Source organism: Mustelus asterias, chromosome 10 (genome assembly GCF_964213995.1).
Source record: "Mustelus asterias chromosome 10, sMusAst1.hap1.1, whole genome shotgun sequence".
NCBI lineage: Eukaryota > Metazoa > Chordata > Chondrichthyes > Carcharhiniformes > Triakidae > Mustelus > Mustelus asterias.
The window spans coordinates 37,676,045-37,690,309 of record NC_135810.1 but is presented as its reverse complement, the minus strand read 5'-3'; the positions used below and the strand labels follow the sequence as shown (position 1 = coordinate 37,690,309).

The following is a 14,265-nucleotide window of genomic DNA, read 5'->3' as shown; positions in this document are numbered from 1 at the left end:
GACTCACCATGGACTACTCTCTGGAATCGGTTGCATTCTTGGACACACGCGTCTCCATTAAGGACGGTCACCTCAGCACCTCACTGTACCGCAAGCCCACGGATAACCTCACGATGCTCCACTTCTCCAGCTTCCACCCTAAACACGTTAAAGAAGCCATCCCCTACGGACAAGCCCTCTGAATACACAGGATCTGCTCGGATGAGGAGGATCGCAACAGACACCTCCAGACACTGAAAGATGCCCTCATAAGAACAGGATATGGCTCTCGACTCATCGATCAACAGTTCCGACGCGCCACAGCGAAAAACGGCACCGACCTCCTCAAAAGACAAACACGGGACACGGTAGACAGAGTACCCTTCGTCGTCCAGTACTTCCCCGGAGCGGAGAAGCTACGGCATCTCCTCCGGAGCCTTCAACATGTCATTGATGAAGACGAACATCTCGCCAAGGCCATCCCCACACCCCCACTTCTTGCCTTCAAACAACCGCACAAACTCAAACAGACCATTGTCCGCAGCAAACTACCCAACCTTCAGGAGAACAGTGACCACGACACCACACAACCCTGCCACAGCAACCTCTGCAAGACGTGCCGGATCATCGACATGGATGCCATCATCTCACGTGAGAACACCATCTACCAGGTACACGGTACCTACTCTTGCAACTCGGCCAACGTTGTCTACGTGATACGCTGCAGGAAAGGATGTCCCGAGGCATGGTACATTGGGGAAACCATGCAGACGCTACAACAACGGATGAATGAACACTGCTCGACAATCACCAGGCAAGACTGTTCTCTTCCTGTGGGGGAGCACTTCAGCAGTCACGGGCAGTCAGCCTCTGATCTTCAGGTAAGCATTCTCCAAGGCGGCCTTCACAACACACAACAGCGCAGAGTCGCTGAGCAGAAACTGATAGCCAAGTTCCGCACACATGAGGACAGCCTAAACCGGGATGTTGGATTTATGTCACATTATCAGTAACCCCCACAGCTTGCCTCCTGGACTTGCAGGCTGTCCTGTCTGGAGAGAATACACATCCCTTTAGCCTGTGCTTAATGCTCCCTCCACCCACATTGTCTGTATCTTTAAGATCTGGCTGGCATTCTAATCAGTATTCTGTAACTTGAATTTTGTGTCTCTGTGCCCTGTTTGAGAGCACATTTCCACTCCATCTGACGAAGGAGCAGCGCTCCGAAAGCTAGTGGCGTTTGCTACCAAATAAACCTGTTGGACTTTAACCTGGTGTTGTTAAAACTCTTACTGTGTTCACCCCAGTCCAACGCCGGCATCTCCACATCATAACTGAAGGATAACCTTTCTGCTTTTGTATTGAATTTCTCTTGCAATAAAGAATAGCATTCCATTAGCTTTCCTAATTACTTGCTGTACCTGCATGCTAACATTTTGTGCGTGCCAGACACCCAGAGTTCTCAATAGTTAATATGTTTCTTATTCTTCCTGGCAAAGTGGACCATTTCACATTTTTCCGCATTATACTGCATTTACTAGATCTTTGCCCACTCACTTAACCTATTTATATTCCTTTGTAGCCTTCTTGTCTGCTCTTCACAACTTACTTTCCTATCTGTCTTTTTATCATCAACAAATTTAGCAAGCACGTCTTCGGTCCCTTCATCCAAGTCATTTGGTAAATTGTAAAAAGTTGAGGTCACAGCCCTGTGGCACACGTTACATCTTGCCTACTCCCTGTTTCCTGTTAGCTAGTCAACCTCCTACCTATGCCATTATGTTATACCCTATATCATGAACTTTCGTTTTCCGCATCAACTTTTGATATAGCACCATATCAAATGCCTTCTGAAAAGTTAAGCATTGTGCATCTACTGGTTCCCTTTTATCCATAGCACATGATATTTCTTCAAGTAACTCCAATAAACTGGCTAAACATGATTTCCCTCTCACAAAACCTTGTTGTCTTTACCTGATTATCTTGAATTTATCTAAGTGCCCTGCTGGAACATCTTTAATAATTTCCAGCATTTTCTCTATTACAGATGTTAAGCTAAGTAGCCTGTCCTTTTTTGCTTTCTATCACTCTCCCTTTTTGAACAAAGGAATTATATTTGCTATTTTACGATCTAATGGAATGATTGGCTTTCTGGACTGCATATAACCTGAGGTTGGATTTTGTATTTTCAGGGTGTCCCAGAGCACTCCACAGCCAATGAATATACACCAGAGATGTGGAGAAAGGAACAGCTTGTATTTATACTCCACGTTTCATCACCTCAGGACATTGCAAGATGTTTCACAGCTCATGTCTACCAGAAGTATAGTCACTACTATAATCAAGAGAAACATAGCAACCAATTTGCACGCATCAAGATCCCACCACCAGCAATGAGATAAACGGCTATATGATTTATGTTAGTGATATTTGTTGAGCAATAGATGTTGGCCAAGACACAACAAATATTTGCCTGTATTTCTTAAATCAGTATTGTAGAATCTTTTACCGAGGCCTGAGAGAGTCGGCTAGGCCTCAATTTATATCTCACGCCAAAAGAAAACTACATTCCCTCAGTGCAGCAATGAATAATCAGGCTCATTCAATCGCTCCAGTCTCTGGGAGTGGGGTTTGAGCGCACACACTTCTGAGTCAGAGACAGAAGTGTTAGCAACTGAGTCAGGATGAAGATGTCGCAGAAAAACTACAATATGCAATAGAATGTGAAAGTAATTGGCCTGATGAAGCTGGCAATCAACACAAGAGAGGAACCATACATTTTTAGAACTCCACTGTATCGTGACAACAATACAAAATTACAATTACAAAATCTTTTAGAATGCAAATGAGATTGTTATCAATACACACTTCAATAAAATTAAATAAATTCTAGACAGAGCAAGCTGACAAAAATTGGAGGAAGACTAATCAATTGAAAAACCAACTCAAAAAAAGTAGAAATTAAAATAAGATTTTGACCTTATCATTCTAAATCAGTGGTTCCCAAACTTTTTTCTCTGGGCCGCACTTTCGGAATAAAAATTTGCTCACGCCACACCGGATTTTTTATTGATAAGAAATACATTCAAAAACAAAAAAAACCAGCTCCTAGCAGTGCTTGATTCATAACATGGAACACAACTTTATAATATGATCATGGGGCATCCAGAAAGTATAAAACAAAGCTTGTTTAAACCATGTTTAAATGTTTCTTTGATTGTCCTTGAATCTTCCCGCCACACTTGCCATCCTCTCTTGCCGCACCAGTGTGGCGCGCCGCACCCTTTGGGAACCACTGCTCTAAATAATAAACAGGAAACAGGCTGAGACGTACACAAATAATCATACTCACTGTATAAAACGGTCACTCTGCTTATTGCTGTTTAATAACATTTCAATAAACAACTGCCAGGAGGATGATTCAGGCTGATACGAAACCACATCATTAGAATTGCTGCCTTCCATAAGTATGAAAAATTCAACCATCAGATCAAATAAACTGAAAGGGGGTGATGCAGCTGGGTTTCTCATAACAGTCAGTCAGTCAGGAATTGGCCTGACTGAGCTCAGTAAATACCCTATCGAAATAAGTTACACCTCATATTTGAATAGTTTATTGTTTCTTGACCTCAACCAGAGAGAAAAAAAATCTTTAATCTCCTTGTAAAAGATATGAGAGGCTCAAAGTAACAATAGATTAATTGTTTGCCAATTTTTGTTTGAGGTATTTCATTTCACTGTAAGTTGATCTGCGAAAGTAATTTAACCTTTAATGCAGTTAATAGCACATCAGAATGTGGAAATGCTTAATCTTTAAAGATGGTAGAATTCCTCCAGGTAACTTAGGTTAATGGATTTCTTGCCAGGCTCCTCAAAGGGAGCGTGTACTTTCAAATCACTCACCTGGATTAAACCCTTTCAGCTTCTCTGCAGCAGTAGGTTTTCACAATTCCATGTGTTCAGGTCATTTCTCACCTGGATCCTGAAAAATTTTATGGGGAAGTTCTTTCAAGTTTCAAGGTGAGTAATAGGGATCAGTAGCAGAGTAAGAGTGTGTAGAATAGTCAGACCATAATGTTAATCAGAGTACAGCATTAATTTGATGCCAGCCCTTCAATGTTTAGCTCAACTGACGCCCCTCTAAGAATCATAGAAGCACCATAAAATGGTACAACACAAAAGCAGGCCATTCAGCCTGTCAAACCCTTGCTAGATCATTGCATGAATAATTTAATTAGTACCAAAGCCTTGCCCATTCCCCCTTAGCCCTTTACCTTTGGTGTTTATCCAATTTCCTTTGGAAGGCCAAGATTGAACTATCCTCCAGCACACTCTCAGGCAGTACTTTCCATATCCTAAACCCTCATTATGTAAACAAGATTTTCCTTACAGTATTAGCCATGGCTCAGTTGGAAGAACTCGTCTCTGAATCACAAATTTTGGGTTAAAGTCCCACTCCAGAGCTTGGGTACAAAAAAAATCTAGACTTACATATTGGTGCAGTACTGATGGTGCACTTTTCACTTGGATCTCAAGTAGACCAGGCTGAACAGCTTTCTGCAATTTTGAAAGGCAGTATGATGGTGCAGTAGTTAACACTGCTGCCTCACAGCACAGGACCTGGGTTCAATTTTGGTCTTGGGTGACTGCCTGTGTGGAGTTTGCACGTTCTCCCTGTGTATGCGTGGGTTTCCTCCCACAGTACAAAGATGTGTGGGTTAGGTTGATTGGCTATGCTAAATTGCCCCTTAGTATCAGGGGAACTTGCAGGGTAAATATGTGGCTTACAGGATAGGGCCTGGGTGGGATTTTTTTTCAGTACAGGCTCGGTGGGCTGAATGGCCTCCTTCTGCGCTGTAGCAATTCTATGATCCCATAGTCAGAGGTACTTCAAAGTTATCCCTGGTGTCCTGGCCAATATTTATCTCTCAATCAACATCACAAAGCAGATTATTTGGTAATTATCACATTGCTGTTTGTGGGTGTTTGTTGAACGCATGCTGGTTTCCTTGCTTTCAACATCCCCAGGGGGGGAGGTAGTGGAAGCGGATACCATAGAACCATAGAACATTACAGCACAGAAACAGGCCTTTTGGCCCTTCTTGGCTGTGCTGAACCATTTTTCTGCCGAGTCCCACTGACCTGCACCTGGACCATATCCCTCCACATCCCTCTCATCCATGTACCTGTCCAAGTTTTTCTTAAATGTTAAAAGTGAGCCCGCATTCACCACTTCATCTGGCAGCTCATTCCACACTCCCACCACTCTCTGCATGAAGAAGCCACCTGTAATATTCCCTTTAAACTTTTCCCCCTTCACCCTTAACCCATGTCCTCTAGTTTTTTTCTCCCCTAGCCTCAGTGGAAAATGCCTGCTTGCATTCACTCTATCTATATCCATCACAATTTTATACACCTCTATCAAATCTCCCCTCATTCTTCTACGCTCCAGGGAATAAAGTCCCAACCTATTCAACCTTTCTCTGTAACTCAGTTTCTCAAGTCCCAGCAGCATCCTTGTAAACCTTCTCTGCACTCTTTCAACCTTATTAATATCCTTCCTGTAATTAGGTGACCAAAACTGCACACAATACTCTAAATTCGGCCTCACCAATGTCTTATACAACCTCACCATAACATTCCAACTCTTATACTCAATACTTTGATTTATAAGGGCCAATGTACCAAAAGCACTCTTTACGATCCTATCTACCTGTGACGCCACTTTTAGGGAACTATGTAACTGTATTCCCAGATCCCTCTGTTCTACTGCACTCTTCAGTGTCCGACCATTTACCTTGTATGTTCTACCTTGGTTTGTCCTTCCAAAGTGCAATACCTCACACTTGTCTGCATTAAACTCCATCTGCCATTTTGCAGCCCATTTTTCTAGCTGGTCCAAATCCCTCTGCAAGCTTTGAAAACCTTTCTCACTGTCCACTACACCTCCAATCTTTGTATCATCAGCAAATTTGCTGATCCAATTTACCACATTATCATCCAGATCATTGATATAGATGACAAACAACAATGGACCCAGCACTGATCCCTGTGGCACACCACTAGTCACAGGCCTCCACTCAGAGAAGCAATCCTCCACTACCACTCTCTGGCTTCTTCCATTGAGCCAATGTCTAATCCAATTTACTACCTCTCCATGTATACCTAGCGACTGAACCTTCCTAACTAACCTCCCATGCAGGACCTTGTCAAAGGCCTTACTGAAGTCCATGTAGACAACATCCACTGCCTCACAGCACAGGACCTGGGTTCAATTTTGGTCTTGGGTGACTGCCTGTGTGGAGTTTGCACGTTCTCCCTGTGTATGCGTGGGGGGGAGGGGTAGCATTATTGGTCAGAGATTGTATCACAGTGTCAGAGAGGAGGTTTGATGAGGACTTATCTGTTGAGGTAGTATGGGCGGAGATTAGAAATAGGAGAGGAGAGGTCACCCTGTTGGGAGTCTTTTATAGACCTCCTAAAAGTTCTAGAGAGGTTGAGGAAAGGATTGCGGAGTCAATCCTGCTTAGGAGTGAAAGTAATAGGGCAATTGTTATGGGGGATTTTAACTTGACTAATATTGACTGGAATTGTTATAGCTCTAGCTCGTTAGAGGGGTCAGTTTTTGTTCAAAGCGTGCAGGAAGGTTTTTTGACTCAGTATGTAGACAGGCCAACTAGAGGTGAGGCTATATTGGATCTGGTGCTGGGAAATGAGCCAGACCAGGTGCTAGACTTGGAAGTTGGTGTGCATTTTGGTGATAGTGACCACAATTCGGTTACGTTCACCTTAGTGATGGAAAGGGATAGGCATGAACCTCGGGCCAGTGGTTTTAGCTGGGGGAAGGGTAATTATGAGGCTATTAGGAGAGAATTAGGAAACATAGGTTGGACTAGGAGTTTACAGGGACTGGGAACGTCCGACATGTGGAGTTTTTTCAAGGAGCAGCTACTGCGAGTCTGTGATAGGTATGTCCCTGTCAGGCAAGGAGGAATTGGTAGGGCTAGGGAACCGTGGTGCACCAAAAAAGTTTCTTTGTTGGTTAAAAAGAAAAAGGAGGCTTATGTTCGGATGAGACGTGAGCACTCGGGTAGTGCACTAGAAAGCTTTAGATTGGCTAAGAGGGAGTTGAAGAGCGAGCTTAGAAGGGCTAAAAGGGGACATGAGAAGACTTTGGCGGATAGGGTTAAAGAGAATCCTAAGGCGTTCTATAGGTATGTCAAGAACAGAAGGTTGGTTAGGGCAAGTTTAGGGCCAGTTATAGATGGCAGAGGGAAGTTATGTGTGGAACCGGAGGAGATTGGTGAAGCATTGAACCAATATTTCTCTTCGGTGTTCACGCAAGGGGACATGAATATAGCTGAGGAGGACACTGGGTTGCAGGGGAGTAGAATAGACAGTATTACAGTTGATAAGGAGGATGTGCAGGATATTCTGGAGGGTCTGAAAATAGATAAATCCCCTGGTCCGGATGGGATTTATCCAAGGATTCTCTGGGAGGCAAGAGAAGTGATTGCAGAGCCTCTGGCTCTGATCTTCAGGTCGTCGTTGGCCTCTGGTATAGTACCAGAAGATTGGAGGTTAGCGAATGTTGTCCCATTGTTTAAGAAGGGGAACAGAGACTTCCCCGGGAATTATAGACCGGTGAGTCTCACTTCTGTTGTCGGCAAGATGTTGGAAAAAATTATAAGGGATAGGATTTATAGTTATTTGGAGAGTAATGAATTGATAGGTGATAGTCAGCATGGTTTTGTGGCAGGTAGGTCGTGCCTTACTAACCTTATTGAGTTTTTTGAGAAAGTGACCAAGGAGGTGGATGGGGGCAAGGCAGTGGACGTGGTATATATGGATTTTAGTAAGGCGTTTGATAAGGTTCACCATGGTAGGCTTCTGCAGAAAATGCAGATGTATGGGATTGGGGGTGATCTAGGAAATTGGATCAGGAATTGGCTAGCGGATAGGAAACAGAGGGTGGTGGTTGATAGTAAATATTCATCATGGAGTGCGGTTACAAGTGGTGTACCTCAGGGATCTGTTTTGGGGCCACTGCTGTTTGTAATATTTATTAATGATCTGGATGAGGGTATAGTTGGGTGGATTAGCAAATTTGCTGATGACACCAAAGTCGGTGGTGTGGTAGACAGTGAGGAAGGGTGTCGTAGTTTGCAGGAAGACTTAGACAGGTTGCAAAGTTGGGCCGAGAGGTGGCGGATGGAGTTTAATGCGGAGAAGTGTGAGGTAATTCACTTTGGTAGGAATAACAGATGTGTTGAGTATAGGGCTAACGGGAGGACTTTGAATAGTGTGGAGGAGCAGAGGGATCTAGGTGTATGTGTGCATAGATCCCTGAAAGTTGGGAATCAAGTAGATAAGGTTGTTAAGAAGGCATATGGTGTCTTGGCGTTTATTGGTAGGGGGATTGAATTTAGGAGTCGTAGCGTTATGTTGCAACTGTACACAACTCTGGTGCGGCCGCACTTGGAGTACTGTGTGCAGTTCTGGTCCCCACATTACAGGAAGGATGTGGAGGCTTTGGAGAGGGTGCAGAGGAGGTTTACCAGGATGTTGCCTGGTATGGAGGGGAAATCCTATGAGGAGAGGCTGAGGGATTTGGGATTGTTTTCGCTGGAAAGGCGGCGGCTAAGAGGGGATCTTATTGAAACATATAAGATGATTAGAGGTTTAGATAGGGTGGATAGTGATAGCCTTTTTCCTCTGATGGAGAAATCCAGCACGAGGGGGCATGGCTTTAAATTGAGGGGGGGTAGTTATAGAACCGATGTCAGGGGTAGGTTCTTTACCCAGAGGGTGGTGAGGGATTGGAATGCCCTGCCAGCATCAGTAGTAAATGCGCCTAGTTTGGGGGCGTTTAAGAGATCCGTAGATAGGTTCATGGACGAAAAGAAATTGGTTTAGGTTGGAGGGTCACAGTTTTTTTTTAACTGGTCGGTGCAACATCGTGGGCCGAAGGGCCTGTTCTGCGCTGTAATGTTCTATGTTCTATGTTCTATGGTGGAAGAAATAGCAAATGCACTCATGGTAATTTACCAAAATTCGCTGGACTCTGGGGTGGTTCCGCAGATTGGAAAACAGCAAATGTGATGCCACTGTTTAAAAAAGGAGGTAGACAAAAGGCAGGTAACTATAGGCCGGTTAGCTTAACTTCTGTAGTAGGGAAAATGCTTGAATCTATCATCAAGGAAGAAATAGCGAGACATCTGGATATAAATTGTCCCATTGGTAAGATGCAGCATGGGTTCATGAAGGGCAGGTCATGTTTGACTAATTTGGTGGAATTCTTTGAGAACATTACATGTGCAGTGGACAAGGGGAACCTGTGGATGTGGTGTATCCGGATTTCCAGAAGCATTTGACAAGGTGCCGCACCAAAGATTGCTGCATACGATAAAAGTGCACAGTGTTACGGGTAATGTATTAGCATGGATAGAGGATTGGTTAATTAACAGAAAGCAAAGAGTGGGGGTAAATGGGTGTTTTTCTGGTTCGCGATCAGTGACCAGTGGTGTGCCTCAGGGATCAGTATTGGGACTGCAGTTGTTTACGATTTACATAGATGATTTGGAGTTGGTGACCAAAGTGTGTCAAAATTCGCAGATGACACTAAGATGGGTGGAAGAGCAAAGTGTGCAGAAGATGCTGAAAGTCTGCAAAGGGATATAGATAGTCTAAGTGAGTGGGCGAGGGTCTGGCAGATGGAGTACAATGTTGGTAAATGTGAGGTCATCCACTTTGGTAGGAATAACAGCAAAATGGACTATTATTTAAATGGTAAAAAATTGCAGCATGCTGCTGTGCAGAGGAACCTGGGTGTCCTTGTGCAAGAATCTCAAGGAGTTGGTTCGCAGGTGCAGCAGGTAATTAAGAAGGCAAATGGAATTTTGTCCTTCATTGCTAGAGGGATGGAGTTTAAAAACAGCGAGATTATGTTGCAGCTGTATAAGGTGCTGGTGAGGCCACACCTGGAGTACTGCGTACAGTTTTGGTCTCCTTACTTGAGAAAGGATATAATGGTCAGTGTCTGAAAGTGAAGGCCTTGTATGAGCACCCAGCCCAGTGGTCTTGTTATGGACAACAGTGGCAAAGAGCAGGAGCAGACCAAACCTACAGCTCCATGAGAGTGGTGTTCATCACAACAAGACCAGCACAGCACTATGGCACTAGTTATCCTTCAGCAGCAAATATGGGAGGGGAACGGCATGTGATTGGAGGAGCATCTCCTTGCTGAATCTTCAACTTCACTTACCCATTTTACAGGCATTTTGAAAACTGGCTCCATGGGCCAGGGGAGAGAGATGGTGAGCTGCATCTGGCCTGCAGGCCAGGGATAGGACAAAATAAAACCAATGTAAAAGCAACTATCAAGAGCATAATATTTAATACCGCATTTTCTGGCACCAGTAGGCAATGTGAAGCCAACAACGGATGCAGTGCAATTGGCCTCAGAGTCCTTGAACTAGCTCAGGAAAGAATTGAGCATGATCTCTGTTCCTATTGAGTGTCCCCTATTGGAAGAGCATCTGTGTGAATTTGCTGATGTCAGGATTGGGATGTTAGCTGTGATGGCCCTATGCTCCAACACTGAAAGGCTACTTGCCTCCAACATCATCACCTTTATCAGAGGGAAACTAGAATCAATATGCAAATCAAAGAAAAGCAACCTACAAAGCCAACAACAGTGCTCTAATCTCTCACAGTCTATTTATTTTAATGATAAAAAATTGCAGTGTATAATTCTAATAATTGGCATCATACTAAGTATTCATTTGCATCTCCTGTTGGTTTTTCATCAACCAATTTATTTAAGTAAGGTTTTACTTAATGCAGCATTTTAAAACAAAACATTTTGCTATGCTTAAACAAGCATAATTAATCAGCTATCAACGTTTGATGACTAGAAAATTGTTTTAATAAATAATTGACCAGTCAAATAATCATTAGTTCCATAAAATGCAAGGAACATTTTAATAAATCAATAAGAAAATGCAAATACTCTCTAAAACCTCATTAAAAAAAAAGGACGTCCTTCATGAGCAATTCATTTTCCTCCAGGGAGATGTGTTACACTGGCTTGAATGCTTACTGTTATGCAATTATATTTCCAAAATGCTTCAGGCTATAACACTGAGATTTATTTGAATGTATACTTATTATTCATGGCTTGCTTACACAAGAACACCACAATGCTGAATTTTCCAGAAAAATATTTCAATGTATAATGCATTTCCTTCTTATTAAAATATGTTGCTAAATATGTGATTTCGGACAATATTCTTTTAGGTTAAAATACATCTGGGCTAAAATTCAATTTTGATGGGGACACATGGCTAGCCAGCAGGAGAGTATTGGCCGCTCATCATACACCTCCTCAATTTCCTTTCCATTGTGTTCAATGGAATTAGGTAGGCTGTATAATGGGTGGCTGATCTGTTCCTGCCTATTTTAAATGCTGCAAAAGTTTAACTTTACTCCCATGTTGAATTTATATCTGGATGGACGCACAGGGCTGTATTTTCATTCTTTGATCAGGATCTTGCTGTCAGGCTAATTTCTGGATCCCAACTCTGAGCATCACCTCTGGTTTTTGAATGAAATAGACAGAAGGCATGCACACGTCTACTTAAGGGTGATGGACGAGCTCTCAATTGTAGAGTCCTACAGAAGGCTCAGCACTGGGAATCAGTCTTCCATCTCTTTTTTCTCCTTGTGTTCACAGAAATTGGGCAGAATAGTCAAAACATGGTACTATCTAATTTGAATCTGACAACTTCTACCTTATTGGCCTAAATGTTAGCAATGTGGAGAGCTCCTCCATCATTGTAAAAATGGTAAAGTAGACTGAAATGTGACATTCCTGCCCCCAAACACAGCAACTACAATTTTTGTGGGATGGGAAAGAGGAAGGATCAGGATTTGCACATAAAGAACAAAGAACAAAGAACAGTACAGCACAGGAAACAGGCCCTTCGGCCCTCCAAGCCTGTGCCGCTCATTGGTCCAACTAGACCATTCGTTTGTATCCCTCCATTCCCAGGCTGCTCATGTGACTATCCAGGTAAGTCTTAAATGATGCCAGCGTGTCTGCCTCCACCATCCTACTTGGCAGTGCATTCCAGGCCCCCACCACCCTCTGTGTAAAAAACGTCCCTCTGATATCTGAGTTATACCTCGCCCCTCTCACCTTGAGCCCGTGACCCCTCGTGATCATCACCTCCAACCTGGGAAAAAGCTTCCCACTGTTCACCCTATCTATACCCTTCATAATTTTGTACACCTCTATTAGGTCTCCCCTCATTCTCCGTCTTTCCAGGGAGAACAAGCCCAGTTTACCCAATCTCTCCTCATAGCTAAGACCCTCCATACCAGGCAACATCCTGGTAAACCTTTTCTGCACTCTCTCTAAAGCCTCCACGTCCTTCTGGTAGTGCGGCGACCAGAACTGGACGCAGCACTCCAAATGTGGCCTAACCAGCGTTCTATACAGCTGCAACATCAGACTCCAGCTTTTATACTCTATACCCCATCCTATAAGGGCAAGCATACCATATGCCTTCTTCACCATCTTCTCCACCTGTGCTGCCACCTTCAAGGATTTGTGGACTTGCACACCTAGGTCCCTCTGTGTTTCTATACCCTTGATGGCTCTGCCATTTTTTGTATAACTCCCCCCGACATTAGTTCTTCCAAAATGCATCACTTCGCATTTATCTGGATTAAATTCCATCTGCCATTTCTCCGCCCAATTTTCCAGCCTATCTATATCCTGCTGTATTGTCCGACAATGTTCATCGCTATCCGCAAGTCCAGCCATCTTCGTGTCACATGCACATTCTGCAGAAACAGCTGCAACATAAAACGGTAGCTTCTTCCAGTCATGTCTAAGTTCCGTTAGCCAGGACTGGGCAACACAATATGTGCAGATTAGATGTGGTAGGAGTAGGTGTAAACTGTGCAGTGTCCATTTAATAGGCGGAGTACCCTTTCGGAGAGCTAGGGTATCCCTTGGATCTGGTCCCACGACACCTTAGGGGATGGTTAGGTGCCCATTGGGAGAGTTATACTGCCCTTTGTGATTGTTAGAAGTGGATATGAATGTGCATGAAAAGTGAATAAACTTATTGGACCTTTGACAAGAGCTTCACAATTCAAAAGCAACCAACAAGTATCAAAAGGAACCATCATAAACAACTGTCAAAGGCAACTCTCAAAAGCAACTGTCAAGGCATTTAAAACACCTTTTGTTTCAATATTTGAAAAACCATGTGAAGTGTTAAAAGTGTTTGCTATTTGTAATGACTTTAATCAGGCAATTGAGGTTGGCCTGCTTGAATATGAACTCCCTGATTGGACCATTACACCGGTCACGGACTCCCAAGCGTGCCCTTTTTGCAATCTTGTGGAGTCCACGGACCATGTCCAAGTGAGGGCGGCAGAGCTGTGGAGCTGATTGGCTGTTGCAGGTAAGATTTGCATAGGCACAGTCACTGCTACCAGAAGGTGGATGTCTGAAAGGCACCCTCCACCTTCATGTGAAGGTAAGTGTCCAGGTGAGGGTGGCAGAGTGATGGAGCTGATTGGTTGTGGCAGGTAGGATTGGCATAGGCACAGTCACTGCTCCCAGAAGGTGGTCTGTGGAGGAGCTGTTGTAAAGGGACAGCAAACCCCAAACACTACTTCAGTGCTTCCCTCCCTGCCTCCTCCTGTAACCAAGAATCGCTTCTTGGCCTTTTGGCTAAGATCAAGTGTAGTATGGTTGGCAGCCCATGGTCGGCTGCACTTGGTCGAGGTCATTAGGTTACACTGAAGCTTCATATGTTTCATATGAAGCAATTTTTTAAAGTGGCATCTCGGCCTTTTGGCTAAGATGCAAATGAGCTCAAGTCTTGGAGGAGGAACCTCCCCCTTCTCCAATCAGCTTGGCTCATGTAGATCAAGCCCAGGACAGGGTGGTTTGGTCGCTCGTCCTGTCTTGTCAGCCTGGATCTGAAATGTCTCAACTTGTTGAGACTCTGAATTGGATTTGATTTGATTGAATTGGAAAAGTATTTTAATTTTTTTTTTAAAAAACCAAGAAAAAAGACGTTGGGAGGGCCACAAGCAAGGGAAAGATGAGTTGAGATTCTTTTATCCTTTTACCTGTATAAGGGCAGTATGGCAGCTAGGGCAGTGGTATGCTCCTCCTGCCAGATGTGGGAAATTAGGGAGCAATCTAGTCTCCCTGACAACTTTCTCTGCAGGAAGTGTGTCCAGTTGCAACTCTTCACAGAC

At 43.8% G+C, this 14,265-nt stretch overlaps 1 pseudogene; it reads left to right on the top strand.

Annotated features, from left to right (window-relative positions):
- The first annotated feature begins 13,709 nt into the window (after positions 1–13,709).
- On the top strand, positions 13,710–13,929 carry LOC144500120 (U2 spliceosomal RNA; annotated as a pseudogene).
- The last annotated feature ends 336 nt before the right edge of the window (positions 13,930–14,265 follow it).